This window comes from Amblyomma mixtum, chromosome 7, assembly GCF_055824585.1.
Source record: "Amblyomma mixtum isolate Tamu chromosome 7, ASM5582458v1, whole genome shotgun sequence".
In the NCBI taxonomy this organism is placed as follows: domain Eukaryota; kingdom Metazoa; phylum Arthropoda; class Arachnida; order Ixodida; family Ixodidae; genus Amblyomma; species Amblyomma mixtum.
Window position 1 is genome coordinate 54,802,326 of NC_143018.1, and position 11,807 is coordinate 54,814,132.

An 11,807-nucleotide genomic window follows, 5' to 3' on the forward strand; every position below is an offset into this window, starting at 1 on the left:
TTAAAGAACCCCAGGTGGTCGAAATTTCCGGAGCCCTCCACTACGGCGTCTCTCATAGCCTGAGTCGCTTTGGGACGTTAAACCCCTTAAACCAAACCTAAACCATCATTTCCTTTGCGCACACTGTCGATAATAGCGTCGTCGCTGAATTCCTCATGATGCCATTCTTTGATTTCAGAATCGTAGAAAGTGAGCTGCACGGGATACTGAACTCTTCCGCAATGTCCGTCTTCTTTCTGCCTTTTTCAGCTTCGGTGATGATTGCAGCCTTTTCCTGCAGCGTCAAAAACTTGCGTTTCTTTACAGGAGGCTGCATGTTTCTGACAGTCAAAAAAACAACAAAAAACACTGTACATGAGCAAGTCGCGGGCGAATTCGGCTTGCACAAGGCGGACGGCGAGACCGGCGAGATAGCATGGTCGGCGCACTAGCGAAAAGAAAAAAAAGGGTTCCTTGCTCTTCCCCGGTTGGCCGGCGGTGTCGTCACGTGAAACGTCATGTGCGTGCGTAGTCGCCACAGACGGGCTAACAAAAATCCGCTTTCAGCGGGCAAAAAAAAATGCTTTGCTATCATCATCATTACCGAACCAACCGAAAGTAAACAAAAATGGCTGCGCCGGTGCTTGTTGGCAGGTGAAATGAACGGGCCCGACTTGTCGGATGAGTGTGCTGCTGCAGTTTTGCCCATTCTATGTTCCCGACTGGCTGATGTGCCGAAAAAATGTTGCAGATCACTACCTCAAACTTTCGTTAATGCGGGACTGCTTTTTAAAAACCCGTCGCTGTTGAGAGGGGACAAATGCATTGAACCCTATGGGAGTTCGCCGGGGGTGCCAGAATTTTTCGTTGCCGCGAGAATTTCGTTCTTGGGGGCTTTCGTTATTGAGGGGTTCAACTGTAAATGCTCTCAGTGCAGTTAGCCTCCTGCACGGAAAGCCATTTTATTAATTTGCATGCAACACATATTTGGGCACACCTACCATGCTCACTTGTGTTTTTTGGTACGCTTCTGTTATGAAGGTGAACACGTTTTCTTGGCTTCTTCGGGTTTGTCTTGAAGGGAGTCGCTGTACAACCTGTCCTGTCTGGCGTGATGGGATCAGTCAGTTTAGAAAGCTGTAGGCTTGTTGTGTTTCAACAGTACTAAGCTAGCAAAGGGAGGGTCTACAGTTGAATGACCAAGCAAGCAGTAGTTGGGGTGAAGCTCCAACAGCTCCATCTTCAGAAACCACCTATCCAACTCCACACTCCTCTCTGACATCAAATTTTATGCCTGTTTGCCAACAGTAGATGAAAATGAATTATGGAATATAGTTTCGTCAATATCAACCGCAAAATCGCCAGGCATCGATGGTGTCTGAATGAGAGACATTGCAGCAAACTTTCCCTGAGCTAAAAAGCTACTGCTGTACATAAGAAATAAAATGTTGAGCACTGGCCTAATTCCAAAGGGAATGAAGATTAGTGCGACCTCTGCACAAGAAGGGTTCAATAACTTCTCTGTGGAGCTTCAGATCAGTAGCAATCCTATCTTCTCTTGCTTACATTTTATAGAAGTTCGTTTATAAATTACACTATGATTGCTTTCTGTAACAATCTGATTTATTGTATCTCACCTAGTATGGGTTTTGTAGTGGGTTAGTATTAAGCATCTTTTAGAAGATTTTTTTTTTTTTTGCCGCCGCGGTGGCTCAGCGGTTATGGTGCTCGGCTGCTGACCCGAAAGACGCGGGTTCGATCCCGACCGCGGCGGTTGAATTTCTTTGGAGGAGAAATTCTAGAGGCCCGTGTACTGTGCGATGTCAGAGCACGTTAAAGAACCCAGGTGGTCGAAATTTCCGGAGCCCTCCACTACGGCGTCTCTCATAGCCTTAGTCGCTTTGGGACGTTAAACCCCACAAACCAAACCAAACCTTTTAGAAGATTTTAATGACATTCTTTGCACAGCAACAGATAAAAATAACGTAGTCCTTAGGCTTTTCATTGATCTATAAAAGGTATTCAGTACAATAGAACTTGAGTTACTTTTGGTCAAACTGTATAATTTTGGTCTTATAACTATACTGCAGTCATTTGTTAAGGTTACTTAACCGACAGTCCTCAGTGTGTTCATGTTCAAAACTCTTTCAGAACAGTTAACTAAACTTGAAAACACGGTCCCACAGGGCTCTGTGTTAGGACCTCTGCTTTTCAATATTTACGTAAATGAGCTGTGTTATTTGCTGGTGTAATCAAAAATGTATTTTTTGCAGACGACGTAGCCCATTCTCTTCAACAAGACATATATATCTCTTGTTAGATTACCTTGCAATGAATAGAATATTTGTAAGTGAACCAAAGACAAAACTACTGCGTTTCTATTGTCCACACAAAAATATGTCAAACCAATCTAGTTTTATGGCAATACTTGCCAACATTGCGATTGCCGTCCGTTGCAATTCGTAAAAACTGTGAAATATCTTGGCTTGATGTTCGACGATACCTCCTGGGGTGAACAAATTCATGAAATGGCAGAACGGCTGTGATTTGTTTGGACGCACCTGTGTTCGTCAAGATTGATATGCAATCTGCCAGTAAAGAAAATGGTGTGCCATCCTTGAGTGAATCTGTCAACATATATAGTACTGCAATTCATGGGTTTGCTCTGAATCTAAGTTAAATGTACTAAATTGCATTCTTCATAAGACAGGCAATAATCTTACTTATGGCACTTATGGAGAAAATTTCTTAAATACCACTTGCGCTAAATCTATCTTTGACATCTTGTGCAAAAATGAATTTTCTTTTGCCTTCAAGACTGAAAATGTTAAAACACGTGCTATTCGGTGCACAGAAAGGTTCGTATAGCTCCGAATTTTACTAAATACGGAAGGACACAGCGATTTTATATGCCATTTTATTTCAACCAATTTGCGTATGATAGCCGCATTTTGAATTTCAGTGCAGTTAAAAGGCTCCTAAGATTGTGGCTTATCATCATCATCAGCCTGACTACTTCCACTGCAGGGCAAAGGCCTCTCCCATATCTCTCCAATTAACCCCGTCCTGTGCCAGCTCCGGCCAACGTATCCCCGCAAACTTCTTAATCTCATCCGCCCACCTAGCTTTCTTCCGCCCCCTGCTACACTTGCCTTCCCTTGGAATCCATTCTGTCACCCTTAAGGACCAGCGGTTATCTTGCCTTTGCATTACATGCCCTGCCCAAGCCCATTTCTTCCTCTTGATTTTGACTAGGATGTCATTAACCAACGTTTGTTCCCTCACCCACTCTGCCCTCTTCTGGTCTCTTAACGTTACACCTATCATTTGTCTTTCCATAACTCGCTGTGTTGTCCTTAACTTAAGCTGAACCCTTTTATTAGCCTCCACGTTACTAACTGGTTTGTTCGTAGAAGGTTGTGGCCAAGTACTACACCAGGGTGGCCAAATCTTGCTCTGGTGAGGGAGTGTGTTGTCAGTTCTGGTCACCGAGGTCCAGCACACAGAGTTCTTTTTTTTTTAGAGCACAGCTCTTTTGTGCAGAAACGGGTTTTTCCTGGCAGTGACCCCTGGCAGTGACTGGGGTCACCATTGCTGCTGTTGTCCTTGTCCATTGTAACCAACAGTGGACACCTTAGTCAGGCTTTAAGCTGGGAAACCAATGGAGTGGGAGCTTGGAAAGCAGAGGGTAAAACTCCTAAATTGGTTTTTGAGGAAAGGAAATGGCGCAGTATCTGTCTCACACATCTCAGTGGACACCTGAACCATAGAGAAGGTGCATAACTGTCCTCTTGGTATGGTGGACACCTCAGTCATGCTTTAACCTTGCTCTGGTGAGGGAGTGTGTTGTCAGTTCTGGTCACCGAGGTCAGGCAGCACCCCAGGCCTCATGCAATTTCATGGACACACAGAGTTTTCTTTTTTTTTTAGAGCACAGAAACAGGTTTCCTGGCAGTGGTTGTCCTTGTCCATTGTAACCAACAGTGGACACCTTAGTCATGCTTTAAGCTGGGAAACCAATGGAGCAGCAGGAGCTTTGAAAGCAGAGGGTAAAACTCTTAAACTGGTTTTTGAGGAAAGGAAATGGCCATACTGCTGTACTTGGTGGACACCTGAACCATAGAGAAGGTGCATAACTGCCCTCTTCCTACAGTGGACACCTCAATCATGCTTTAACCTAAGTGGTGGTAGTGACAGATATGGGCTGCATGCATTGGCATTGACAATGTTGTGCCAAAAATGGGGCGGGGCGCTGAGGCCATAGGCCGTCCCCATTCATTGGCATTGACATTTTATCCCATTCATTGGCATTTTACTCTCCGATCATTTAAGGAGAGGAAGTGCACATAACTGGCTCCCTGGGTCAGTGGATGCCTGAATCGCGCTTATGGGTACATGGGGTGATGGCAGAGAGATGTTGCCTACATGCGTTAGCGCTGACAAAGGTGAGCGAACTCTCGCGATCAACCATTAACCACAACAGGGTGATTGGTAGCGGCTTCTGTGGAACGAGAGAAGTAAATATACAGTTGAACTCTCATATAACTAGCTCATATATAACAAACACTCGCTTATTATGATCGTTCGCATTGCTACCATCAAAGTATGCATTAGGGCTATGGCAATTTGGCTTAGATACAACAAACAATTCTGGTCGCACAGTTTGTTTATAGTGAACGAGAAGGCACTGTATACCTTCCCAGTTGAAAGTTGAAAAATTCGCACTTCCAGTTATCAGGGACACACGAAGGAATCTCTCAGCCTCAGCAACACCACCCCGGAAAGAAAACAAAAAGAATAAAAAGATGGCATTCAAACAATATGTAACTGGCGGCCACGCACGTGCTGATGACTTATGCATTAATCATTGCCTTGCCGGCTGGGCAAAGCAGCCAAAGTGGAAGCAGTAGCTACTGTGCATGGTCGTGGATCAGGTAACGACAGTGATTTGAGAAATTTAGATGCCTTGCTGGCCAAGCCATTGTATACGTCACCTGCTTAGATGGCTTGATCTTTTGTGCTGCTACCAGATAAATGCAGTGCCAGATAGCTGACAGAGCAGAGTCTTCGCTGCATGGGCCCAGGAACGATAGATGATGCTGTTGAAAACACGTGATCAGATGCATGTAGATTTCGTATGACACATTGTTGATGTATATAGCTGTGTTGATACATCTGTGCAGATACGTTGCAGAGGTGAGCTCCGACCGATCCATTATACACAAAGTACGAGAAGTCCCTTACCACTAGGAATCTGATTAATGTGGCCAACCTGCCATCAGCTGCTGTTGGCACTTGAACCACGATTAGGTATATCCCATTCTCAAAAGCAGATTTTTGTCAGTTAGGGTTTGGGTGAGGAGAACATCACTGCCTTGGAGAGCACCACGGCAGGTTCTGCTTTCAAGTAGATGCACTTGAAGCACTTTTTAAGAAATTACCGCAACTTTTGGCAGACATTAATTTTGGCTCAAACACGGGAAGTCCATTTACTACAAAGATCGGATACAGTAAGAGGAATCCGTATGAACGTGAAGTTCGTAACAAGTGGGCTTGACTGTATATGCAGTTGAGTCTGCATCTGCCAAGGACTGAAAGCCACACAATTCTATACGACCTGAACGAGGGACAGCAAGCCTTGGAAAGACGATGCTGCATTTACATTTACTACAAAAAGAGATGGAAGAGCCGTAATAAGACGAAAAGCACCATTTTAAACACCACATTTAATCAGCAACATGTGAATGAGTCCAGTCTTGCCACAAGAGCTTCCACTTTTTCCCTTCAGTCCATGATATCGACCAATGCATTAGTACAGCTTAGGAAGACTCTCGCTTGACCCTGGCATGACAACTGTGCCTGAGTATGCTCCTGGCTTTTGTGAAGATGTCGCCGCACAACTTGCAGCAATGAAACTTGACCCTCTTGTGCTTGTTGGTGTGCGCAACATACTCGCCCCTTTGCGCAAATGTCGAGGTGCAGTAATGGCACTTGAAGCGGTCCTCGCCGGTGTGCGTCTTCTGGTGCCGCACCATGTTCGAGCGCTGCGTGAACGCCATGGGGCAGAAGCTGCACCGGAATGGTCGCTCGCCAGTGTGCGTCCGCATGTGACGCACCAGCGTGCACTTGGCGAGTGCGCTGTAGCCACAGACGCTGCACGGAAACCGCTCCAACGCTGTCTGCGGCTCGCCAGCGTCAGCCGCAACCTCGAGGTGCCCTGCATTTTTGTGAGGTACACGATGTGCATGTCGCTCCACTCATCACCCAATTAATTGCTTGCCCAACGTTTTGCAGCCTTTCAAGCTTAGCCTGTATGCTACTAACTTGTAACGGTGCTTATTCTAAGTGAAAGCAAGGTGAAATAACTAGCGTATGAGCTAGATTTAGCCATTTTACTCTAATATGTGACCTAGTTTTAGTATTTTCAACAATGCATGCCAACATTCAAGCACAATTCAACAGCTGGGCAGCCAAAGAAAGCTGCAAATTGAGTGGATCTTTGATTGCTGCACAATCAAGTTGTGGCTACATGAAGGTCGTGCAAGATTTATATTTTTCCATCTAATATTAATCGGCATTCGTTATCAATTCCGAATTCTCACAGTGTCGAAGGTTAAAGGTAAACTGAAGAGGAATCTGAACTCATCGTTTTGCCGCGGGAACTCAATCTACACGTTCCAAGCATTCTTAGAAACGTTGAATTATAGTCCTGTGCGGCTGATTTCCCTAATTTAAATTGGATTAACGTCCGGCTTCGGCCTTTTCTTATTTAATTCACTGCAGACGGTGGGAAGAGTCGACCAACGCATGGGGTGCCTTTCAGGCAGTCGCGTGGTGGCTTTGCTTTTGCTTTTATTTTGTTTTTTAGGTTTCCGTGAATACACAGATCTAGTCAGAGACTACACGGCTGCAAATTAGGCCCACGGAAATAAAAACACGCGTGGACTCTTTGCTTTCGCCGATCACTACGTATCACTCCACCGATGGCAGAGCGGCAAGCCACCACGGGACTGGCTGAGAGGTTGGCGACTCCTCCCACCGTCTGTGGGGAATTAAAAAAAAGAAAGGCGGGAGCCAGGACGCTTAATCAGATTTAAATTAGGGAAATCGGCCGCACAGGACAATAATTTGAAGTTTCTAAGAATGCTCGGAACGTGTAGGTCGAGTTCGAGCAGTAAAAATACGAGTTCAGATTCTTCTTCAGTGCACCTTTAAAGCATCAACACCAAGCCTCTGTCATTTGCAGAAGCATGCACTCAGTTGCTGCACTGAGTTAAACACTGAACTATGATAAAAAAAAAACTGGAGCAGAACACCACCCCTATGAAATATTGAAGTGCAACAAATAATGTGGCGACATCATGTACTATATTTGTAAAAGTTATGAATGCGAATAGGGCGTGCTTCTATGCCTTAATGCAGTCACTCAAGTGCCGCGTGAGTAATGCTCAGGTTGTTAGCAAGCATCTTGGAAGAGAACATGCTAAAGAAAAACTGCACACCATCAAAGCTTTGGAACTCCTCAGAAGCAGTGAAGAGCAGAGGAGTGAAAAATTAGAAGTTATCTGAACCTTTTCCATTTTTCATACTTTTAATCGCGTATGTGCTTTAACAGTGAAAAAGCTTTGGACATTTGTGTTATGGATTTCCAACAGACGAGATTAGAAAATCTGATAAAAAATTCAACTTAAGGGGGGAAGCTGGTCTTAGAAGAAACATTTTTCTCAATGAAGTCACAACAATGGAATCTTCAACACACATCTATTCTTGCATGCTGGTACCAAATAAGTAGTTTAATTTTATGTAAAACTAGTCCTTGTGCACTTATATAGTTAAGTTATATAACTTTTTACAGAGAGCATTCAATAAATTTTGCTGCAGGAAACTCGCTAGGACGCATGCCATTGGCTTGTCTTGACATCAAACTATGCATTAAGGGCAAAACATTATCCTGCCTATCATAGAAGTTGAGTTACAGGGTTTTGAATTTGCCACTTCACAAATGTAAAGAAACTGACGATTTAAAAATCCTATAACTCGCCTTCTATCACAGGCAGGATGATAATCTTACCCTTACTGCATAGCTAGATGTCAAGAGAAACCAATGGCTTGCAATCTATCAAGTTCACTGTAGTAGAATTTCTTTCAAACCCTCGGCAAAAGTTACCTAACATAATGCACAAGTGCACAAGGACTTGTTGTGCATAGAATTAAATTACATATTTGTAATCAGTGCGTAAAAACACATGTTCCCTGAAAATTTCATACTTGTGACTTCATTAATAAAAATTTATTTCTAAGACCCTCTTCCCCCCCTAAACAAAGCAAAATAAGCATGTCACGTCTGTGCACAAGGGTTACTACATCCAACTATAGAAAGTGCTGTATGCCTCCAGGAAGTACTGTGTCTCAATTATAGAAAGTACTGCATGTATGCCGCAAATAAATTCATGTGAACCAATTCCATTGCTTAATTCTACAGCACATTACCTGCCTGTTAAATGAAACGGGTGGATCAGTCACTGCAGTGATGAAACAGCACAACTACATTTTTTATTAATCAGCAGTCGTTGAGAAGACACACCACACAGGCACTTTGGATTTTATAAGGGGCTAAGCACGTGGCGATTAGTGCATTTTAAGCATCATTGTGCATAACGTTCACATGCAGTACACTAGGTGTTGAAAATAGTTTGAATTATCTAGCCTTGTCTACTACTACTGTATTCCCAGCATGCACCTCTCAAAACATAGTTTTTTTCCCCACTCGGGCATGACTTACTGACCACATTCAAGACAGACATATTAGCCAGCACTGGCCATACATGTTTCACACCGTGAATCACATTTTCCACCTAATTTTTCGTTGAACACCCACTACCGGAAAAAACTTTCACCTCTGTCACTGCTACTGCCTGGTCAAGAAAATGCTTCACCTAACGCAATGCAATGGCCCCATTTGGGGATCTTTCAGTAAATTAAGTGATGTGAATGACAGAAAAAAATGATGTCAGCAATCATAAACAACACGAAATCCAAGTAGTCGGGGCAAAAAGGATTATGGACCTCACATGGCACATTTTGATAAAAGGGTAAATTTTCTAGCCATTTTTTACACACGAGCACAATGAAAATAGTTTTAGACTGCACAGCTTCTGACTTCAATGCTGTAGCTTGTTAGGGGGCTAGGTTTTGTGTCATTAATAAAAGCCTTTCCTATGTAGTCAACAAGCAAATAACACAAAAGAATGCATCACCATTTCACAAAGCAACAAGCTGCAAGGGTAGCGTCGTAGAAAAAGTGATGTGAAGATTAGTTACAGAATAAGCAAGATTGCAATATAAGAAGTAAATGTCAAGAGCTTACAGCACACCTATGCATGCAAAATAAGTGAGAGGCTAAAATGCAATGTAAAATCACCCGCATCAACACGGTGCCTTTCAATAAAAAGGTAAGAATGCAGAAAGTAAGTTGCATATTTGGAATTTGTACCTCACTTCCCTCGGTTTCCTTCATCAGATTGCACACAGTAGTCGCGACAGAACGACAGGTGCAGCTTTGGGCAATCTGTCTGATAGGAGCCAATGGCTGACACTTTTGCATGGTGAGCAATAGTGGCAACAATTATGCAACCTGGTGAAAGGAAACCTGCACATTCCACCATAGACACTGAAATGCAGCTTGGAATTATTCAGGGACTATTAAAAAGACAACACTGACAACGGTGTCTCAACAGAAAAACCAAGTCATTTCTCTTCAACTATAGGCTGGTGCAGCCGTGTCATGAATCCATGTCCGAAAGCCTGCAACAAAGACACAACACCACACTTTTCAGCTTCTGTTACAGTTAGGGAAGCCAAAGTGATTTCTTTATATTGACTTATATTAGACATTGACACTTCAGACAAAGCACATCCAAATTCTGCAGGGCATATTTGACTGAAGAATGAAGGGAACATGTAGGTATCACCGAGCTGTTATCAACAACGCCACTCTTCATACAAACACAGAGCTAGAAGAAAAAGCTACAGCACAGATAGACCGCACCTGTCAAGTGCAAAAAATATCCAAGTGACATCCCATGAAGTACCATACTGCACAGATCTGATCAGAACAGTCGGGCCTGGCCCATGCTTTCTCCGAATGTTAAAATACAAAGCACAATGAACACATGGAATACAGCATTTTGATGGGAAAGCAGTTGACTTGCACTAGTCGCAGTGTCACACTACAAAGTTCAATGCGTACAAATATGCACAAATAATGTCGCAAACAGGTGCACCGGCATGTTTGACAGCCTCTGCATTTTTGCTGCATCCTGCAAAAGAGAACCAAGTGTGTTTAACACAGCGGTTAATCGCTCAAGAGTCAGTGCAGGTTGTTGACCTGCGGCAAGCTGCTCAGCCGCTCAGTTGCTATTCCCATAGTGCAATGCATGCAATGGAAACCTTTTTTCATGCTTTGATTCCACATCTTGAACTATTATTCTGAAAGACTCCATTTCCGCACATAGCCTCCTTTCAAAGTATTCCAACAAGCTCCAATTTTTATGCCTTTTTGTTTTCTCAAGCTAACAACAGAAGTGCAGAGGAGCCTCTTTCATTGTCATAACTGGTGTACTTAATGCATCATCATCATCAGCCTGACTACGCCCACTGCAGGGCAAAGGCCTCTCCCATGTCTCTCCAATTACCCCTGTCCTTCGACAGCTGCGGCCACCAAATCCCCGCAAACTTATTAATCTCATCCGCCCACCTAACTTTCTGCTGCCCCCTGCTACGCTTGCCTTCTCTTGGAATTGATTCCGTTACCCTTAAGAACCAGCGGTTATCTTGCCTTCGTATTACATGCCCTGCCCAAGCCCACTTCTTCCTCTTGATTTCAACTATGATGTCATTAACCCGGGTTTGTTCCCTCACCCACTCCGCCTGCTTCATCTCTTAACGTTACACCTATCATTTTTCTTTCCACAGCTCGCCATAGTTGACCCACCTGCTAATGCCTGATTTACTGTGTTCTCTATCTCTTCTATAATTACTTAAAAAATTTACTCACAACAAATGCAGGCAATCCAAATTTTATGTAAAAGTGGGAAGGCATTGTGCGGAGTACTATAAATTTAGCACACCTGGCTTTTTATCAGTACTTACCTTGAGGCTCCTGTACTATTTATCGTATACTCAACGCTCCTATTTGCTTGATACGGATGAACATCATTTCAGCTAGGCGCCGGCTGCTGAAAATAATCAGAGTAAGTCTTTTTGGTGCGGTTTCCAGCCTCTACACTGCAATTAGTCCACACATCAAAGCGAAGATCGAATTTACACAGGAGAACGATAACAGAAGTTTCTGCATGGAGGCTGCCATTCCGTGATGCTGATGTTGCTGCTGATGTTGAAAAACTCACTTTCAGTTCTGTTTTTCAGTAGTTCTTCGGGAAAAAACAAATCGAAAACTATAATGCCAGCCGCCTTCTATTATGTGGGCAGCACTTCAATAATATCAATACAAGGCAGTGAAGTGCGTTTGTGTTTTGTCGTTTACAGACAAACGTAGGTGCTGATGGTGATAGCAGCACAAAAGCCTCCGCGCGCAGAATTCCTCCACGACGAAAAAGTAGTCCGCTGCTTAAACGTTTCTTGTTATGTAAACAATAAGATCATCACAAGAAAAAAATTATGAGCTCTAGGATTTTGACACGTGGATTGTTTGATATAGTCAAGCATTAAAAAGCTGATTTCGTTTAAAATTGTGATTGGCCAGCGGAGTAATACAGGACGCCGCGGACCACGGCCCAGTGTTAGCAACTGCTGTTTTTTTACGTTCT

The 11,807-nt window shown here is 43.5% G+C and overlaps 1 long non-coding RNA gene across 1 annotated transcript; it reads right to left on the reverse strand.

Annotated features, from left to right (window-relative positions):
* Positions 1-8,510: 8,510 nt before the first annotated feature.
* Positions 8,511-11,345, reverse strand: LOC149336119 (uncharacterized). Its single transcript, XR_016284149.1, has 2 exons — positions 11,131-11,345; positions 8,511-10,298 (listed from the first exon to the last, which is right to left on the reverse strand). It is a non-coding gene; the product is annotated as an uncharacterized LOC149336119 (long non-coding RNA).
* Between the last annotated feature and the right edge of the window lie 462 nt (positions 11,346-11,807).